The sequence below is a fragment of the Bos mutus genome, chromosome 9, assembly GCF_027580195.1.
Source record: "Bos mutus isolate GX-2022 chromosome 9, NWIPB_WYAK_1.1, whole genome shotgun sequence".
In the NCBI taxonomy this organism is placed as follows: Eukaryota; Metazoa; Chordata; class Mammalia; order Artiodactyla; family Bovidae; genus Bos; species Bos mutus.
In genome coordinates this window covers 9984089-10006257 of record NC_091625.1, presented here as the reverse complement: position 1 = coordinate 10006257, position 22169 = coordinate 9984089, and the positions used below count along the sequence as shown (strand labels likewise).

Sequence of the window (22169 nt, the reverse complement as noted above, 5' to 3'; positions counted from 1 at the left end):
ATGCTGCACTTAGCAGACACTCAGTGAATCCCCTGACCTTTCTCCCCCTTCTTCCTCCACTTTCGGCTGTAAAAGTAACACACTGAGAGGCCCCAGTTAAGAGCAAACACTCTGAAGGCAGGAAGTTCAGACTCAGATCTCAGCTTGACTACTCAATAGCTGTGTGACCAGGAATAAGTCACCAGAGGTGCATCTCCAGGCTCTCAGCAGTAAATGAGGACAAGAAGGGTGTCGAGCTCACAGAGCTGCTGTGAGGACTATGAAATAAAATAATGCATGCTGAAGGCTCAGAACAATGCCCTGCAGAGTTAAGCACCAGAAAGCACGGACCGTTTCTATTACCCGCAATTACCCATCAAATCTAACTGTCGATCCTTGCATTTGGCTGCAAGGTTCTTAAGCACAGGCTTTAACCCAGGAAGACTACCTTTCATCAAAGCATTTACTGAGGAAATATTTCTCTTATTTCCTATTTAAGGAAATTTTAATTTACTGTGAGGGACTGTAATGCATACATGCTCTTACTGACCAGAGTTTTCCTTTCCTTCATTAACTAGGAAATGAAAGCTCTGCACACAAAGTAATTGGATTTCTTCCCTTTTTATTGCCTCACTTGCAATAAAGGTTTAAACGATTGCAAAAACATTTTAGAAATTTCATCAAGAAAAAAAAAGTTTCCAATTTCCTGTAAGCCAATAACTGAACCTGAAATCTGGTTTTATGCCTCAACTTACACACTCTGTATCATCCTAGTTACTTTAACAATGAGTAAGAATTAAGACGCCATTACAGCTTTGGCTGGTTCCTTTTTCTTCTAGGACTGAGGGTTTTTTAGCATGTAGTTATTTAACTAACAAAATAAGGTTACTATCATCTTGCTACTGCTTTCTGTAAGACAATAATTCTTATTCCAGTCACTCAATTCTTTCTTTTTTAAACTAGGTAAAACAGTAAGACGAGCACAAACCATCTTGGCTGAAAGAACTTTCATGCAGTACTCAAAATTGTTTCAAGCTGATTAAATTATTTACTCTTTTAAAGGTAACCTCTCAACTGCCAGGACATTCTAGACAGTTAATTAGCACCACCCAACAAAAATCCTAGTTTCCACACACGTACCACGGAGAAGGCAATGGCACCCCACGCCAGTACTCTTGCCTGGAAAATCCCGTGGACAGAGGAGCCTGGTAGGCTGCAATCCATGGGGTCGCTAGAGTCAGACACGACTGAGCGACTTCACTTTCACTTTTCACTTTCATGCATTGGAGAAGGAAATGGCAACCCACTCCAGTGTTCTTGCCTGGAGAATCTCAGGGACGGGGGAGCCTGGTGGGCTGCTGTCTATGGGGTCACACAGAGTCGGACACGACTGAAGCGACTTAGCAGCAGCAGCAGCATACACATACCAGATTCTTCTTTTTAAGTGACACTACTAAGTTTTGGAGAAAACCATAAAGCAACTGTAACTATCATGCAATACTGAAGAGAATATAAACTGGTACAATCACTTTGGAAAACTCTTTGGCACAAAGACTATAAAGCTGAACATAAACCCTCAGACCCAGCATCTCCCCTTTGGTGTGTACCCCATAAGCTATGTCTAGGTTTATGAAAAGGAATGCACAAGAATGTTCACAGCAGCTTCATTCATCAAAGTCCTAAATTAAAAACTACTCGTGTCACCCAACCACCAGCAGAATGGAAAACCTAAGTCTGGCACATGGACAACAGAATAATTCCTAGCAATAAAAAAAGAACACACAACAACATGGACGACTTTCACAGACATGACGACAAGCAGTAACCTGTAGCAAAGCAGGACCTCACGAGGCCTTCCTGAGACAGACCTTCCCCTATGTCCCCTGCCTGCTTCTTGTGCATGGAGAAGCTGAAGTCTCCCAGGCCTTCCCTGAGTCACAAAAGCCCGGCTCAGGAACTGATAATTGAAAACATGTATTAACTTGATGACCATGAGCACGTAGCCCCCAGACTTACTAGAGTCTAAAGCACGATGACGTTAATCCCGTGACACCACCCTGTTACCTCACCATCAAGCAACCAGAGAACTGTGCGTGAGCTGAGCACAGATCACAGACCTGCAACCACCCCCTCACCTGGTCTTTAGAAGTGTGTCCCTGAAACCCACCAGGAGTCCAGGGCTTTGGAGCGATAGTTGCCCCTGGACTCCTTCCTTGGGGCTTGCAAAAAGCGCCGCACTTTCCTTCACCACACCCTGATTGGTTTTAACTGCGTGTGGGCAAGTGGACCCAAGTTTGCTTTGGCAACAAAACCAGATCTGGAAAAAGTATCTGATTTCATTCACATGAAATTCAAAAGCAAGCAAAACTTATCTGAAATGAGAGAAATCTGTGTAGTGATTACCTTCAGAAGGGGTTGGGTGAGAGGGCCAGGCGAGTGCAGAGATGCCACAGGGGTCTGTCTGTGATATGCGCAGCGGACAGACTTGCACTCACTCACTAAGCTATAAACGTAAGATGTCTAGGTGATACTTCAATAAAAAGATTAAGAAGTTAAAGACCTAACTTTTAAAATGAAAACTTTAAGAAATTACAAAACATTGCTTTCAGATAGATATATACTCAATATAACTTCAAAAGCTTTTTCTCAAATTCTGTTAAATTGTCCCTTTAAGAAACTGAACATCTTGAAAAAGATGGGGAGAGAGTGCTGACAGCAATTCCAGGGTTGCCTGGAGTGATGCTCTGTGACACTGTGCTGTACTGAGGACAGGATGGACAAGTCGAACTGGGATTCTCTGAGAATTCAATTCAGCAGCTAGTAGTCAACGCCCTTAAAACATGCATGCGTGCTCAGTCACATCCAACTCTGAGACCCCACGGACTAGAGCCTGACAGGCTCCTCTGTCCATGGGACTCTCCAGGCAAGAACACTGGAGTGGGTTGCCATTTCCTCCTCCAGGGATCTTCTTGACCCAGGGATCAAACCCCCATCTTCTGCTCTGACAGGTGGATTCTTTACAAGTACTACTCTGGCCACCTAATGCAAAGAGCTGACTCACTGAGAAAGATCCTGATGCTGGGCAGGAAGAAAAGGGGGCGACAGAGGATGAGATGGTTGGATGCCATCACCGACTCAGTGGACATGAGTTTGAGGAAGTTCCGGGTGTTGGTGATGGACAGGGAAGCCTGGCGTACTGCAGTCCGTGGGGTGGCAAAGAGTCAGCCACGACTGAAGGGCTGAACACCACCACCACCACCTGAAAACTTAATCACTCCCTTAAACTACAGTAACTGGCTGTATTGATTAGCTCACCTGCGTGTGACTGTTCAGCCTATTTAAAATGAAGAGGAATCTGGAGATTTAAATACTATTGAAGGATTCTTCCATAGTGGTGAAGAGCAGGCTTCTAAATAATGCTTATTTATGAGAAAGTAAACTAACTCACTCTGTATAATTAAGTTGGAAAACACACATACACACACACACACACACACACAAATATCTGCTAGACTGTCCTAGGTGGAAATTCTCTCACTGGCTCAAAATTATCTTAAAAAATATAAAACTTTTTCCAATTTGTCTCTGGTCTCTGGCCCAAGACATATCATACTTTTCACCATTAAATCCACAGTTTTTCCTCCTTTCCTCCTCTTTACAAAGCCTCAGACCAATCATGACTATTTCTATACATTTTACTATATAGAAACACGATATGAAAATCTATAAATATCTGTCGATAAATCCAATAGATAATACACACACTATTTGGTGTGTATTTTAGCTCAAGTTCCCTTAGTCACAGTAAGATATTCCTAAAATCAGTTTTTATGTTTCTACTCATATCGTAACATTCAGTCCCCCATCACATCCTATCAGCCTCAAATATATGATAAAACACTAAATCTGAAAACCTAAAGAGCCCAGTACTGAACTAGACCTCTTTGTGGAAAGAAAGCAAACAGAAAGGTGAAGCAGAGAGAGAAGGTGAAGCCACTGCCCCGCAGAGCCCGGTGGGAGGAACACAGATCCACGAGGCTTCTGACTCCAGTCCACTGGCTGAACGGGGCCAAGCCTTCCCAAACCTCCTCTCACAGAGGTATGTGGCGGCCAGCTCAGGACACACCTTTCTTACAAGGAGAATTTAGTCGTAAGGAACAGTGTACGCTGTTTGAAAGATCGAAGGCAGAAGGAGAAGAGGGTGACAGATGGCTGGATGGCATCACCGATGCAGTGGGCAGAACCCGGGAGATGGTGAGGGACAGGGAGGCCTGCCGTGCTGTGGTCCACGGGGCAGCAAAGAGTCAGACAAGACCTGGCAACCGAACAACAACAACAATGCATATGGTGCCCTGGTTCTAAACCTTAGACATAGTAATACTGTTCTGATGCAGCTTCAACACGTTCTGTGCCAATAAAAACCGCATCACAAACACTCCCATCAGCGGTCAATTTAACCCTCAGTTTATCAGGATACTAACACTTTCACTTAACACTTTATCAGGATAAACAGTTCTCACTATTTAACACCTAGGTCTAAGCAACTCTTTTAAATTTTTTTATATTTTCAAGCCATTTTATGTTGACAGTCAAGAAGAATAAAGGGAGAGTAAGAAACTACATTAAAATTTTCAAAATGTATTGAAATAAAAAACTCAAAACTATATTCCATGTTTCTGGTTTTGATAGTACGTAGACCTGAACTAGACAAAATTCTCTGAATGAAATATGTGTGAACACAGAACATACTTGGTTTGTATATACTGACTCCAGATTTAAAATACCTCCCTATTAATAGCTGCTTCTGGCTCTTCTTACTCTTGCATCATTAAAACATGGAACTTGAAAAAAATTCTGACAACTCATAATTTTGTTGATGACAGAATGACTATGTATTTGCTCTATAACTGCAACAACAACAAAAACATATTGCAAGAAAAGAATAAGGTATATGATACGGGTGAATCTTAAAGCCATTATGCTAAGTGAAAGCAGCCATCCACAAAACAGTACCCAGGAAGCCACCACTGACATGCACGTCAAGAGCAGGCAAATTCAGACAGAAAGGCCAGTGGTTGCCATGGGGGGAACGGGGGACTACTAATGCCTATGGCGTTTCTTTTGAGGGAGATGAAAATGTTCTAAAACGACACTGGTGATGATTGTACAACTCTAAAAATACACTAAAAACCTCTGGACCGTACATGTTAATGGGTGAACTTTACAATATGTGAAGTGTATCTCAATAAAGCTGTTATTTTAAAAAATCACATGGTAGAAAATTTAACAACTGGAAAATATTAGCATGGTTTTCCCACAAACTGGAATAAAAAGACTACCATGATTACACATATTGGTAAACATTCCACTGCAGTCTAAGGATGCCAACACCTCCGTGACAGTTGTCTATGACTACAGATCCGTGTCCTCCAGCCCACCTCCTCCTCCTCCTCCTCCTCTGAAAGGTTAGGGAAACAGGAAAGAGGAAAGACGACTGAGGGAAGCAGGTCTGAAACAGACTCCCCCTCAGAATCCTACCCCCACTGCCAAGACCATGCTCTGGACACCAAGTCCTAGAGGGAACTCCTATTATAACCTCCCCACTATTTTGTTCACAAATCAAAGTGATAATGTGAAAGCCATAGCAATAGACTTTCACTGTAAACGTGATCTGCGTGTACCCTCCCCATTTTTTATGTACTAGCATATATAAAAATGGGCTTCCCAGGTGGCTTAGTGGTAAAGAATCCACCTCCCAATGCAGGAGACACAGGTTCAATCCCTGCGTTGGGAAGATCCCCTGGCAAAGGAAATGGCAACCCACTCCAGTATTCTTGCCTGGGAAATCCCAGGGACAGAGGAGCCTGGCAGGCTACAGTCCATGTGGTCGCAAAAGAGTCAGACATGACTTGGCAACTAACCCTAACCCTAACCCTTTTCCATTAAAAGGCACCAGGGCTCCCTAGTAAAATGGACACAGGTCTGGAGCAGGCAATGTATAAGAGGAGCTTAAAACAACTACCAGCCCAAGTCTCAAGGAAATTACCATACGACTAGAGCTGTATCACAGAAAAGACACAGGGACCAACTGGAAGAGGTTTTCCATCAAAAGCTAACGACTGCAATAGACAGAAACATACTTCTTGGCCTGGCTAAAAAGTTCATTCAGGTTTTTCCATAGATGTTACAAAAATAACCCAAATGGACTTTTGGGGTAACCCAATACATATGTTTAAATTCATGAATATATTGTGAGGACCCCCCCAACCCCTGCAACCCTAACTGGACACAACCAGAGGATGCTAATGAATTAACTCGCTATCTTGAAAACCGGCAAGTTAAAGGAAAAAATTAAGTCGCCTCTCCTACATGAATTACCAGTTAATCAAAACTACCCACATATATAAGAAATGCCAAAGACAAAGGACTGGCAGAGGACGGAGGCTGATCAGCAAAACGCACACTGTGGGAGGGAAAAGACCCCGTTTCTCCCACACGTAAATCACAAGAAAAACAGAGGTGAAAGAGGACTTGCCAGACTAAGAAACTTAAATATATCAATCTGATCTGCAGTTTGAGGCGAACTAACAAACCCGGGGGAAAAAACAGCGCATGATGTATGACTGGAAAGATGAATCCTTTAAAGGATATTTGATGAGAATAAGGAATCACTGGGTTTCCAGGAAGTCACACGATGATGTTAATCCCAGCCTCCCTGATCCACCCCCTTTACAAACACCCCCGACTAAAAAGCCAAGCAGGAGAGGCCCCAAGGCTTGCCCCCCACTCGCCAGCTTGGCACCTGAACAAACCCTACTCTGCTGTCAGTGCGGCTTTCTGCATCTTGGGCCCCTGATACGACTCCAGAGATCAGAAGACCAGCAGAAACCACTTCTGGGGAAAAGTGGATTTTCCCCCAGATGCTTTCAAATCAGTTATGAAGAGAGGACAGCTTCCCCTTCTACCCATCAGCAAGAAAGAGTAGGGACCCTGGACTAGTCTCCACTCAGAAGACTCACAGAAGTTTGGCTTCGACAGAATGCCACACCCTCCTCCTGCACTCCACCTCCGTCGGGGTCTGTGTGCTAACACACAGCACGTGGGGCCTCCCTGGGTCTCCTGAGTCTCAGCGACTGCGGTGGAGGGCAGAACCACGTTAGAACCCCTGCTTCTGGGATCGTTACTAACACCCATCTATTCACTGGAGGGAGAGATGGAACTGGGAGGATCTGTTATAGTCAATGCAATGTCTGTAAAGTATCAGACAAATATCTGAAAGAGATATTTGTTAAAATTCCTTGAAAAATAAACAGATGCATGTTCATCATTAAAATCAAATGACTAGGATGTTAAACTCTTTACCAGAGCAATAAGTTTAAAGTCTAATGATCAGTTTAAATATCTTTTAGGAGACAAAATAGATCTGGCATCATAATGTCACTTTAAGCTTTTAGCTAACATAAACCTCAAACACAGCACAAACATCACACTAAGACATTTTATTAGAAAAATTCTATATACGAAATAATTCTCACAGGAAGGCAAGAGTTTCCGTTTTACTATTGTATCCCTAGTACTGTATATACAGTAATTGCTTAATAAATACTTGCTTAGTGAGTGAATAAATGAGTGAATCTGAGACAAGAGCCCCTTGCAGTTTGACAAGGCTAACTGTTAAAAGCAAAGTAAAACGTATTAAAACTAAAACGTCTTTAAATCATCTTTCCTCAGGAAGCAGGTAACAATACTCTCCAGCCAGCAGGCTACGTCAGGGCTCCTCTGTCCGGGGCTGGTCCACGGGTTACAGCTTCCCCTCCCCTCCTCCTCCTGCACCCAGGGCTCATCTGACTAAACCAGTGCTCACGTCAGTGTACTTCCTGGGCTGAAACTAGCTATCAAGGGTTTATCAGGAAACGTCAGGTTCTCTCGATACAGTTTCTGCTGTATGAGCCCCTCCCTGTGCTACACTCCAGGCAAACTGCACTGGGCGTTACTGCCAAACCATGCCCCCAGTGTCAACCACCTGCTTGCGCGCCTGTCTTCCTGCATCCAGGGCTCCCTGACATCTTCAAAGCTCCTGCCAAAGGGAAGCACCTCCATGAATTCTCTTCACAACCCCCACGTGCTCTCCTACTTCCCTAAGCCTCCGTCCTCTGCACCTCTCCAGCTGCCTTGTATCAGCCTATGCTAAAGCTATTTTTTTCATACATCCCCTTTCTAATCACTTGCTCTTTCTGAATTTTAAGATTCTGGAAGGTACACTCAGTCTCCATCACTTTTATGTTCCTTCCAACCCTTCAGGAGCATCCTAAAAGTTGTTACATTCAATCCAAATACTTCCTCCCAGAAATCTTTTGATGCATCTCTCCCTTAGATATCCAACAACTGTAGCATTTAATCTACTCAAAGGCAACCAAACCATCAGGCCAAATTCCTCTTAAGGTCACTTTTATCGGCCTTACACTTAAATCACACAGAATATCACAGTAGCTGACACAGCAACGCCCACTGGTTCTACGGCGCACTTTACGCAGTCAAGAGAGGAAGGCTGCATGTTGCTGGGGGTTCAGAAGTCAGGTCATATACTCGGAGCTGCATTCAGGTGAGCTGAGGCCACAGATGTTAAGATACAGGGGGAAGACTCTAACAACATCCAAGCAAAGCTGTGCAGTCTCTGAAGCTCAGAGGAAAAGCGTCCAGAATGAAAGGCCCGGGGAGTCCCCGCGTGGAGGCTGCACAGCGGTCTCACCGACGCTCTTCATTCTCGGCTTCGTGTGTCTGCAGCACACGAAGGGATGTGATACTTCAGTTAAAGACATTTTAGTTCAGCACATGAACTCCAGGGATGTCCACACCCACGGGTCAGTGATGAAACTTGCTGTCACGATCCACACACAAACTCTTCTGGATACTTCTGGAGCAATGCCTCAAGGGTGCTTACCACGGCTATCAGAAAAGACAGTGCCTGTCTATTTCTAAAATTCACAGCTAAGAAAGTGAAATGCAGCAGTAGCTAATAATACAGCCAGGATGGCAGCAGGAGGCTGCAAGCCCAGGCAAGGGGCCTCAGAAAGACAGCGGGCAGCCCTCTGTAGGAGGCGGCAAAGCAGAGACAACCATGCACTCACCGGGCCAGAGCCGGCCCTGCAGTGCATATTGGGAACTCAAAAGAAACAGCACGGATGCCACCTCGTGACTGGCGGGAGGCTGCTGCCTGGCGGACAGGCGGACTCCCCTGGAGCCTCTGGGGGCCTGTGTCAGCCTCCGCACACACGCGTGCGTGAGGGGCACCCTGTCCTCACAGCACCATTTTTAACTTTCTGCTCATGAAACTTTTCTTGGAGTTTTTGTGTATTCAGAAAAAATTCTTAGAAAGCAAGTAACTACTAGGGAAAGCACGTGTTAACATATCCAGGGCACTACAAGTTTAAGTCCTTCCCCACCAGTTTATTCTTTTTTGGGGGGGTGGGAGGTGGGTAGGAGATGTAATAGGAAAATAAAAGGTAAAAAATGATCTATCAAATTTTTACATTTAGAAATTTAATGAAGGAAACATAACATGAAGCTTTAGTCCTTCTGAGCGATCTGTTAACAGCGTTACGAACGGCTGCTAGGGCAAAGCCACTGAGAGCACTAGACGTATTCATTTCAACAACACAGGCTACAGTATACCTGTGCAGCCTAAGCCTGGCTTATTTTCAGTCTACCATTACTCTAACTGGTACGGATGGCACAGGCCACGGGAAGGAGACATGCCCTTATTCATGTCTAGTGACAGGCGGGTGGTCGCTACCTGGTGGACAGGCGGACCTGTCCCTGGATCCTCTGGGTGCCTTGTCACCCTCTGCACACGCAGAGGGAGGCACAGCACCACACAGGGACAGCAGCTGTGCCTTGTCATCAGAGTTGAAATACCACATTTGAAAATAATTTTTGGAACACTGTGATTACAAAGGAAAAAGTTGTAACTCTACATATGTTGTTGGTCAGTCACTCACTCGTGTCCAACTCTTTTTCACCCCATGGACTGCAGCATCCAGGCCTCCCTGTCCATCACCACCTCCTGGAGTTTGCTCAAACTCATGTCCACTAACTCAGTGATGCCATCCAACCATCTCATCTTGTCATCCCTTTCTCCTCCTGCCTTCAATCTTTCTCAGCATCAGACTCTTTTCTAAAGAGTCAGCTCTTTGTATAAGGAAGGCAAACTACTGAAGTTCCAGCTTCAGCATCAGTTCTTCCAATGAATAGTCAGGACTGATCTCCTTCAGAATGGACTGGTTGGATCTCCTTGCAGTCCAAGGGACTCTCAAGAGTCTTCTCCAACACCACAGTTCAAAAGCATCAGTTCTTCTGAGCTCAGCTTTCTTTATAGTCCAACTCTCACATCCATACATGACCACTGGAAAAACCACAGCTCTGACTAGATGGACCTTTGTTAGCAGCTTTTCTTCCAAAGAGCAAGTGTCTTTTAATTTCACGGCTGCAATCACCATCTGAGTGATTTTGGAGCCCAAGAAAATAAAGTCTGTCACTCTTTCCTTTGTTTCCCCATCTATTTGCCGTAAGTGATGGGACCAGATGCCATAACCTTAGTTTTTTGGATGTTGAGTTTTAAGCCAGCTTTTTCACTCTTCTCTTTCACTTTCATCAAAAGGCTCTTTAGTTCCTCTTCACTTTTGGAATAAGAGTGGTATCATCTGCATATCTGAGGTTATTGATATTTCTCCCGGCAATCTTGATTCCACCTTGTGCTTCATCCAGCCCAGCATTTCGCATGATATACCCTGCATGTAAGTTTAATAAGATAATATACAGCATTGACATACTTCTTTTCCAGTTTGCAACCAGTCCATTGCTTCATGTCTGGTTCTAACTATTGCTTCCTGACCTGCATACAAGTTTCTCAGGAGGCAGGTCAGGTGGTCTGGCATTCCCATCTCTAAGTATTTCTGACAGTTTGTTGTAATCCACACAGTTAAAGACTTTAGCATAGGCAATAAAGCAGAAGTCGATGTTTTGTGGAATTCTCTATGATCCAACAGATTCTGGCAGTTTGATCTCTAGTTCCTCTGCATTTTCTAAATCTAGCTTGAACATCTGGAAGTTCTCGGTTCACATCCTAGTTATCTAAAAGGCAGCCAAAATAAACGCCACAACTGATGAGTCTGATTATGTATTCAAAAGAAAAACATGACAATATAAAATTTACTACAGAATCATTAAAATAGAGTTATAAAGGTAAAACTGTATATATTTACAAAGTACCTTTGGAGTTTCATTTGTTAACTTTTAAACTGCAGTAATAACCATTTCTAAGCACAGAGTTCAGTGGCATTAAGTACATTCACACAGCTGTGCAACCGCCACAGCCATCCTCCTCCAGAGCTCTTTTTATCCTGCACAACTGACACTCTCTGCACACGAAACCACCACTGCCCTTACCCACCCTCCACCGTGCATTCTACCGGCCATCTCTGTGAATCTGACTCTTCCAGGGACTCACGGGAGGCACCTACAAGTAGCATCGCACAGTATTTGTCCTTTCGTCTCCATTTCACTTCGTATAATGTCCTCAAGGAGCACCCATGCTGTAGCCAGTATCGGAATTTTCTTCCTTTATAGGCTGAATAATATTCCATTGCACATACATATCACATTTTGTTTATCCATTTATCCACTAATGGACATTTAAGTGGTTTCTACTTCTGGCTATTATGAATAATGTTGCTATGAACATGGATGTACGAATTCTGTTTGAGTCCTTGTTTTCAATTCTTTTGGGTATATACCCAGAAGTGGAACTGCTAGATCAAACGGCAATTCCACGTTTCTTTGAAGAATTACCACACTGCTTTTCACTGCTGCTGCTCCTGCTGCTAAGTCGCTTCAGTCGTGTCCGACTCTGTGCGACCCCATAGACGGCAGCCCACCAGGCTCCCCTGTCCCTGGGATTCTCCAGACAAGAACACTGGAGTGGGTTGCCACTGCCTTCTCCAATGCATGAAAGCGAGAAGTGAAAGTGAAGTTGCTCAGGCATGTCCGACTCTTAGCGACCCCATGGACTGTAGCCCACCAGGCTCCTCCATCCATGGGATTTTCCAGGCAAGAGTACTGGAGTGGGGTGCCATTGCCTTCTTTCACTATGGCCACACTATTTTACATTCCCACCAACAATGCACAGGTTTCCAATTTCTCCACATCCTCACCAACCACTTGCTATTTTCTGGCAATTTTTTTTGACAGCAATCACCCTAATGAATGTGAGATATAAAGTACTTAAAGTATTCTTTTAAAATTCTATAAAAATTTTCAAAAGAACTGAAAGTAAAAACTAAAATGTTAAAAGTGGTGAGACTCTATACAGTGAGACAACAGGTTTTCCTTTGTACTTTTTTTCTTGTATTTTCCATGGTTTTTATAATAGGGGGGAAATGGCTATTTTAAAAATGAGGCTGATATTATTATCACAATGAGAAAAGATTTAAGAGGAGGCATGGACCTAGTCACAGCACAGGTGCAGAAGAAGTCAGAAAGTTGAGAGGAAAACAAGCCCGGCACGTTCAGGGGCCAGCACCCGCTGGGCTCCCCTGGAACGTGTGTGTGCGGGTAGGGGAGGGACTGCCTGAGACGGAACATGGGCACAGACAGGGGCACACCTCGGATGGCTCAGGTACCTGTCCTGCAGTCTGCACGCAGCGATGCCTGGTTCTCTCTCAACTTTTCCCAACGGTCAGGCCTCCATGAAGCTCTGAAGAAGTTGGAATCTTTCTTCCTGGCACCCAGTCTTTCTGGCACAGCAATGCTCAGAAATAAATGCAGTAATCTAGACAAATAATTATAAGTACCACAAAAGTGATACTCCAGAAGGGGAGTAACAACAAAGCTTATGGCCTCAGGGCTAAATGCTGTCAGGGGCCCAAGACCATGTATCTAATCCAATTTTTATCCTAACAACCTGTTCTGTTTTTACCTCCAAAATGAAGGTGATTCTTTTTTCAATTTTTAAAAATTTTAAAGGTTACTTTCCTCATAATTTTGTTTGTAATATATTTTGTGTTGTACAATATATACCCTTGCGCCTGTCTTACAGCAACAATCTGCACCTCCCACTCCCCACCCCCCATACTGCCCCTCATCTACTAATTTGTCCGCTCTACCCAAAATGCAAATGATTCAAATCACATGGGAATTAGATGAAAAGATGTGTGATTTTAAAAGATAAACTTGACTCTGGGAATCTTCGAGTAAAGAAAATGCTGGTTTGGATTTCAAATTATCTTATGTCTACCTCCCACTTAATGGCACTATTATAACCTTTTTCTTTCATATACATAACCATATTACTTCCTTCCAGCATCCGAGTAAAACTGCTAAGAAAAAGATTTGTGTCTATATCCAAAAGCCTCACTTGCACTCTCCATCGAGGTGTGTACCAGACTGCTTTCTTTCTTCCACTGAGACCAGTTTCAGGGACCTGGAATCTGAATCATTGATTCTCTAGTGATGAGCAATCTTGTCCTCCGGGACATTCAGCAACATCTGAAGACATTTCTGATTGCCAGGACTGGCAGGATGCTGGCAGACATCCTGCAAGACACAGACATGCCTCCACCACACGACTCCTAGTGTTTAAGGTGATGCTTGCCACAGGGTAGGTAGAAAAAAATGCCCATTAAACTAACAGATTTACATATGAGGAAACTGAGGTTCAGAGTGATCAAATATTTAGTAAACAGCAGAGAATGGAAGTCAAGTCTTCTTACCAAGCCCAGGCTCTACCTTCTTTACCTTCTAGTAGTTTAATATTTTTCAAAAGACTTTTTAAAAAGTCTGTATCCTTTGGCTTAGCAAATCCAGTTTTAAAAACTTATCCTAATAAGCTATCACACAGTTGTACACAGATTATGTGTGCATATTTTCATTATTCAAGAGATAAATTTTAAAACAAATCTTTCTATAGTCAGAGGAGTGTTTCATTCCCACTCAAGGGAATGTTACTAAAGACAGAGAAGCATACACATATTTATCAACAAGAAAGGATACTCAAGACATATCGTTATATGACAGAGGAGCAGAGCAGTCCGATCCCATGTGGATACACCCATTTCCATGGGAAATAATATGGAAGGATGAACATCAAAATGTTAGCGATAATTTTTCTAAGTGGTTAAATCTGTGATGATATTACTTTTTCTTTTTGGTTATTTTCTAACTTCTTAAAAGTAGACATGGTTTGGGGACTCTGGAGAGGTAGAAGGGAGATGCTATTAAAAATCCATAACGTTTCTATCTACCCTGTATCTTGGTTAAAGAATGAAAAACGCTATAAATTTACTGGACAGGAATATGATTTCTTTTGACTTAGGAGTAGCAGTAGTGATCTTTTCTTTTTCAGAGAGTAAAGATTTACTAAAAAAGAGAAACCTAATAGCTAAAGAAAGAAAGTTGTCAACAGCAACTAACAATATAGACTCTAATAAAACCTGGACCACAGAAAAGCAGGACCAAAATGCTTTCTAAGCCTAATGCACAATTATGCTGAATCTATTTTTTTAAATCTACAAACAAAAGATTGTTATCAAACTAATCTCCAATATCAGGTTTTAAGCTGAAAATGAAATGATTTGTGGAAAATACAAAGAACCTTCCAATTCCACTTATAAAAAAAAAATGCACTGTAAAGACATCTGCCATGCTTACTTATTACTACCTAGACCATATGTCTCCACACCCACAAAAGCATTAACTGTTGGAAATATGTGATTCTCAAGTGCACACACACATCATGAGCAATGTTTATCTAGCTTCAATGGCACTGAGAACCTGGTGGCTGTGCGAGCATCTCTGCCCGACTGTTAAACAGCAGAGCCTACTAATGCAGCAGCTGGCAGTGAGCCACTGAATTCCAGTTTAATGCGTGACTAAGAGCTATCGTGCTGCGATTCATGGGGTCGCAAAGAGTCGGACACGACTGAGCAACTGAACTGAAACTGAAACTGCAGAGGTATGTGACTGACATACAACTGGTTGCTTACTTTTACATGGCTGTACTGAAATCTCAAGCTCAGGAGCTTTGCAATTTTACTTTCTGCTTATATTGAAAGGTCAGACCACTTATTGTATTTTTTAAGTTTTATTAACATAAAAGTTTGTTCATAAAGACAACTCTGCTGGTTGTTTCTGTTTTTTCCCCAACTACTTAAAAAAAAAATCACTACTCATCTACATCATCTTCTTAAAAGATTAAAATACTATTTAACATTAATATATGTGGTAAGTTGATTTTCTCTCATAAACGTCAAGCAGTTAGTGGCAAGAATCTGCACACACGCAAAAAAAACAAAACAACACACTTTTTAAATTTTGCATTAAAAATTGTAACACATGCTTGGGGGACCACAGGCAAGTGATTGCCAGTCACAGCAATCACTTTAAAGTATTTCACCAAGACACATACAAGAGATTGGTAACAGTACACACACATTAGGACTGACATATATACCCTATCATATATAAAACAGACAACTAATGAGCACCTACTGTGCAGCACAGGGAATTCTACTCAATGTTCTGTGCTGACCTAAATGGGAAGAAGGAAATCCAAAGAAGAGGGCACATATGTATACACATAGCTGATTCACTTTGCTGTACAGGAGAAATTAACACAACACTGTAAAGCAACTATACGCCAAAAAATTAATTTTTAAAATGCTTAAGATGAAAAAAAAGAATACTCATGCACACAAGCAGAGAAAGCTATGCCACAAAAGGTTTAAGACAGTTATCACTATGTAGAGGGATTATGAGAAGTTATGTACCTTTTTAATGTTTTGCTTATCTATACATTTTATTTTTTCCTACACAGAATATGTAATATTTAATAAATGTTTGAATATGAAAATTTTTTAATTCATAAAAACATAAAAATATTCCAAGATAGGTGAATAATTATGTACTAAACTCACTGTAATTATCTCAGAAAGACCTTAAGAAGGTCCATGAAAATATAAAATTCTTTACTTTGATGTAATAATCTAAATTTTTCTGTTAAGATACTCATTGCATATAAAACCAATGATGCATTTACACTTGTACAACAGGCATCTAAACAGAAATACCTAATACCTTAAAGTAAGCCATGTTTTCTGAAATATAATATATTCAGACACACACAGATATACACACACATACATACACACACAAATACATGTTCTATATAAATGCAGAAGTAGCTAGCATTAGGAAGAACTGAATACTTTTTTCCTAAATTAGACTGTCGTTTAACAGGAAGAATAGCTCATTGAAACAAAATAGCAACTAAGGTGGATGAGAAATCAGTTGAAATAATAAAGAGAATTCACGGACTAAAAACCAACTCTGGAGCTATGAAAGCCATCTTTAAGGATATAGTCAAGATGATTTTAGGAACCTGTCCCTATGTTCAATAGATTTAATAAGTAATTCTAAATTTAGAACTATTAATTACCATAGGGATCACTAGAGATCATCAAGGCAAAGCTTATTAATAAAAGAGGAAAAAGGAGATCCAGGCAATTAACTGACTTTGCCCAGTTAACTGACTGAACCCAGACCACGGGCTTGAACCTGACTCTCCTCCTGACCCTGCTTCTCCTGCTGCAACCAAGTCTCAACAAACATGGCCACCTGCTTCTGTAAATAACATTTACTGGAACACATTCACATATACTGCCTGTGTACTACAAAGGAAGAGTTGAACAGTTGTGAAAGATACCTTATGGCCTAAAAGATTTAGTATCTGATTCTCTACAGAAAAACATTTGCTGATCCCTAAAGTTTTCTTAACATACAATTTAAAAGTTTCAGAACTTAACACATAAATTCTATCAATAATAAACTACATTATAATAAACAGCAATAAAACCAGAACCACTACTGTGGTTATTACTTTAAACTACTTTATGCTATGCTATGCTATGCTAAGTCACTTCAGTCGTGTCCAACTCTGTGTGACCCCAGAGACGGTAGCCCACCAGGCTCCCCCGTCCCTGGGATTCTCCAGGCAAGAACACTGGAGTGGGTTGCCATTTCCTTCTCCAATGCATGAAAGGTGAAAGTGAAGTCGCTCAGTTGTGTCCGACTCTTAGCAACCCCATGGACTGTAGCCTACCAGGCTCCTCCGTCCGTGGGATTTTCCAGGCAAGAGTACTGGAGGATTTAATTCCCCCATCCCAAGAACTATCTGTCCATTTTTCATGTTTTGATATGTACATCTTTAAGAAAAACTATAAAACTTAGAACCTCCCAAAGGAGAAATCAAGATCTGCTTATTTAAACTGAAAGAGAACTCATGTACATTCCTTTAATAGAGTACTTCTCATCTACATAAACATATTTATAGATCACCAGCTACTTGGGAGACAGTCTAGTAGATAAATCTAAACGAACTGAATTAGAAATGTCAAACATAGGACAGAATATTTTAGAAAAAGTCAAATATATACACTATTTTCCAGCAGAATATCTAAAGCACAACAGACAGACATCTATTTAAATGTCAAAAACATCTGCCCTATTAATCAGTTGATTCAGTAAATGTTTAGGTTTTACCTTCTGCTTCCCAGAAAAGAAAGTGAGCTGGCTCCAGCTAACCCTATTAGTAACAGATGCTTATACAACACAGTAACATAAGCCTCAGGGAGACCTAAGTACAAAATACGATTTAAACAAAAGTAGTAGGTTGCTCAGGGAAAACAAGTGTATTTACGGAAGGAAGAAGTCCCTAAGGTAGGAAATCAATAAAAATTATGAATCCACTAGTTAGAAGACAATATGGGATGGGGTTATATATAAACACCATTCTTTTTTAGAGAACCCTGGACTGTTCATTATAAAATGATGTAGAATGTACAACAGAACAAAAAATTGCAGTACCTGAGGGCACATATGTCAAATCAAAGCACCCACACACACACAAACGACCTGGGACTTAAATCGGAAGAAAACCTGGGTTCAACCCCTGTTGGGGGCCAGCGTGAGGCACTCTGCCCATGGCAAAGGTCATGAGGAAGGAGGCTCGACATACACAAAGGTGGGATCGAGCCTCAGGAGTCCCCCTGGAAATTCTCGAGCATCTACCCCCATAACCAGAGCCTGCCTACTTTACTACTTTGTGCTCTCCCCTACATCTCTGACTTTACAGGGGGCTGTCCCCCACCACCTCTTTCGGAGAAGGAGGTAACGTAGAGCTCCAGTTAATAATAATTCCTGGGCGTGATAGGAGTGTTTCAACCTACAAACTCCTCTGAAGGTTCTCTAGCCTGCCTGACAGGCTTGTCTGGCTACATGTGATTGCTCACAGCCTCCCAACCATGAGAGGCACGAGATGCTTTAAACCTTCTAAAAACAGGTTCCTTAGAAAAGTTAGAAAACCATTAGTATAAGTATAGTGGGCTGATTAGAAATTGTATTGGTGAAGGGTTTTTCATTTGTTGAGCCAATGTTTGTTGCTAAGTCTCCACATCCCCTGCCCTTACACACATTAATGAATATATAGAAGAAATAAGTATTAACCTTTGATATAAATCACATTAGACCTTAGACTAAGTAAATTCTTTCCTTAACTAAAACCCACTACACCCTCACCCTATAGGAATGTAACTTTATTTGGGTGGCGTCTGTTTTAAGAATAATCACCCTTGGAGAAAAAAGTGTTCTGGATGACTGACCACTGTCACAAGGAGAGGGTCATAAATTGTCAGCAGGTCCCCCTGGCCAGAAATGATGTAACACCCCTAAGACCTCTGTATACATTTGTATGAAGCACCTGACTTTGATAAAAGTCAGGACTGCTGTCCCCACGTGACTTTTGTATAACATCTCAGTGTATAAAAACAGACTCTGGAAAATAAAGAATTGGGATCAGTTCCTCGAAATACTGGTCTCCCCATGTCTCTCTCTCTCTCAAACTCTGGCTGAGTCTCCATCTGGAGCGTGGAACCTGCCATACTTACTAATTATGCCTGGGGTTCTAAGATCCAACCGGGGAGGCCTCAGTGTCTCCTCTCCTTTGGGAGAACGGACGGACGCCTGCAGCCTACGTAAGTGGTGCAAGCTTCTTGTCTTGAAGTTTTATTGGTCTCCCGCGTAAACCAAGCTACTCAGCCTTTTTTCTCCAATGAATTTTCCTACTGAGCTATCCTCATTCTATCACTCTTTATATCTTTGATGAATATTTAAATAGTCACCGACACCGTCTCCCCTTTGAATACCCTGGATCAGCCGGGGCTGGACCCCAGCAAACCCCCTCAACTGCTAACAACTGTTAGCACTGAGCAAGTCACTTTTCAGTGGCTTGATGTCCTTCTAGGTTTTAGTCTGCTCCTGTATAACGTAAGAGATTGGGACTAGGTAGCAAGGTTCCTTCTGATCCCCAATTAGCACACTTCCAAGTAACTGTTTATTAACTCACTGCTGCATGTCAAGTCCATGTTAATGGCTTTAATTATGTGTAGAAATAAGTGGACTTAGAAGAGGTATTCTGGAAAAATAAACCCTATCAAGCATCACTCTTTCAAACGCATGAAGATGTACAAGATGGAGCTTAGTCTGCTCTGCCTTATAAAAGAAATGAAATCCTATTTTTCCAAGCTCCATAAATTATCTAACTAAACTAGATTACATTAGCCAGTTCATATATTCTCTCTGATTCTTGGTTCCTCCACCTCCAACAATAACTGGTCTTTGCAAGGAGTAAAGAGAACACACACAGGTGAAGAGCTGAAAGCCTTCCCTCTGAGGTCAGGAATAAGACAAGGATGCCTTCTATCACTGATTCACAAACCAGAAATAAAAAGAGCAATAAAACCACAGAAATAAGACATTTGCAAACATGTAACTGGAAAAGGACCAGTTTCTTCGACATGTATGCGTGTGTGTTGATTGTTAAAACCGCAATATTGTAATTAGCCTCCAATTAAAATAAATTTTAAAAAAGAAAAAAATAGGCAATTAAAAAAAATAAAGAGAAACTGTATTTAGGAAAAAAAAAGGCAAAGAGGGAAAAGTAAGCAATCCAATTTAAAAAGAGGTAAAAGATCTGAATCAGAGCTCCAAAGGGGGGCTCCAAATGGGCTATAAACATGTGAAAAGGCCCTGAGCTTTGTTCGTAATATACAAAATGGACACTTAAAATACAATGAGATATCACTATACACTCATCAGACTTTAAACAATATTTCTGATAATACCAAATGTTGAAAGAACGCAGGGTCACCAGAATACATTTGGCATTTGGTGTACATGATGCGGGGCTGTGTGACATGACTTAGCAACTGAGTATGCACAACAGTGTTCACACTTTATGACCAAACAAGTCCACTCGTAAATACATCCTGAAGAAGTACACACTTAGAGGCACGTACAAAAGCGCTCACAGCAGCACTGCTTATTAAGAGCTAAAGCCTGGATATAATCCCAGTGTTTACCAATCGAATGGATAAAGAAAGAAACAAAAATACGATGAAATACTACACAACAATTGACTAAGGAAGCAGACAACTATATACCAAAAAAATGCTGACTGGAAAAAAAAAGCAAAACAAAAGAATATTCGTGCTATCATTTGTATGTTCAAAAAATACAGGAAAAACAGTATTTTCTAAATATGATTTCTATTATTTACATACACACTCAGAGAAGATAAATCTATTTCTAAATGCAAGGAAACGATTATCTCTGGGGAGAAGAGAGGTGACTGAACCAGGAGGTGTTACGGTGGCAGCTTCTGGGGAGCCGGCCACGTCCTGTTTCCTGACCAGGTGGTGAATACAAGGCTGGTCACTTCACACTTGTAAGTGCACATGCAAACTACACCTGCCCAGTTCCTGGCAGATAACAGATAGCCAATAAAGCCAACCCCTTCTTATTAATGAGGATGATATTCTGACTACTACTGATATAATTTTCACTATTACTACTAATTTCTCCTCTGTAGATTATACACGGGGGTTTCCATGGGGGCTCAGTGGTAAAGAATCCACCTGTCAATGCAGGAGACGTGGGTTCAATCCCTGGGTTGGGAAGATCACCTGGAGAAGTAAATAGCAACCCACTTTAGTATTCTTGGCCTGGGAAATCCCATGGGCCTGGTGAGCTATAGTCCATGGGCTTGCAGAGTCGGACACGACTTAGTGACTAAACAACAACAAGACTATACAAGCTCCCTGACCACCTCAGCTCAGAGACAAGGCACAGAGAAACGGCTAGTGCGAAAGAGGAGAGCTCACTGGCGCCACTGCTGTCTCCCCACTGTGCAGACTTGTAAATGCACTGGTCTCTCCCTTCTCATGCAGCTTGTACTATCCTGACCACGAAAGTTTGACAGGAACTGAGGTTTCTCCCTGTGGGTGACTATTCCTTCAGCAAGGTTCCCACTAGCAGCAGCAGGAGTCCTGAACTCTGCAGGGTGAGCAAGAGTAACAGACGAGGTGTGAACTGGGTTTAGTAAAACCTAACACTGAAGGTAACAGAAAAGTGCCGGCTCCTCCCCGTGCCCACCTCTGAAGTGCTCTTCTCACACCCGCAATCCAGAGACTGCTCACAGGTCACTGGCGGCCCCTTCCCTCAGCGGGCAATGGAAGGCAAGCACTTACACATAAGGCAGTGAAATACACGAGGTCATGACATCGAATGCTCACTGTATTCTCAGGGCAAAATTTTTTTTAAGAGAAAAAAATACATGTTTTAAAAGAGGTTAAATTTTAAATCTTGCCAAGTACAACAGTAAGGCATTATATAAACTCTTTGATATTTCTAACTTTTGAAAACAAAAGATAAAACCTTCTGGTGATTTTTAAATTCCTTTGCAATCAAAGAGAAAACTGTCAAAGAGATTTCACTTACAGCTTCTTACTGATGCACGCTGAAGAGAAAAGTTTCCCGAGGAGAACTGAAGCAATTTAAGTAACTGGGGTTATAATTACTAACTTAATCACTCCTTATAAAAAGTTTTATAATATTTAACATCTGACTAAAACAAAACCTAGATGCATCCCCTGCTGGGCAAAGAAACTGATCTAACAGTATAATTAAAGAATCATATGAGAGAGGAAATAATACAATCAAATGTATGACAATGTCCCCGGAATTCTGAGGAAGGGAGAAAGTGCATCTACTTGGGGCAGTTAGAGGGCCTTCACGGACAAGGA

At 41.8% G+C, this 22169-nt stretch overlaps 1 protein-coding gene across 5 annotated transcripts in view; it reads right to left on the bottom strand.

Moving 5' to 3' along the window:
* The window catches only part of SMAP1 (small ArfGAP 1), a 189784-nt gene that overhangs the window by 50318 nt on the left and 117297 nt on the right, over positions 1-22169 (bottom strand). The window lies entirely within an intron of this gene.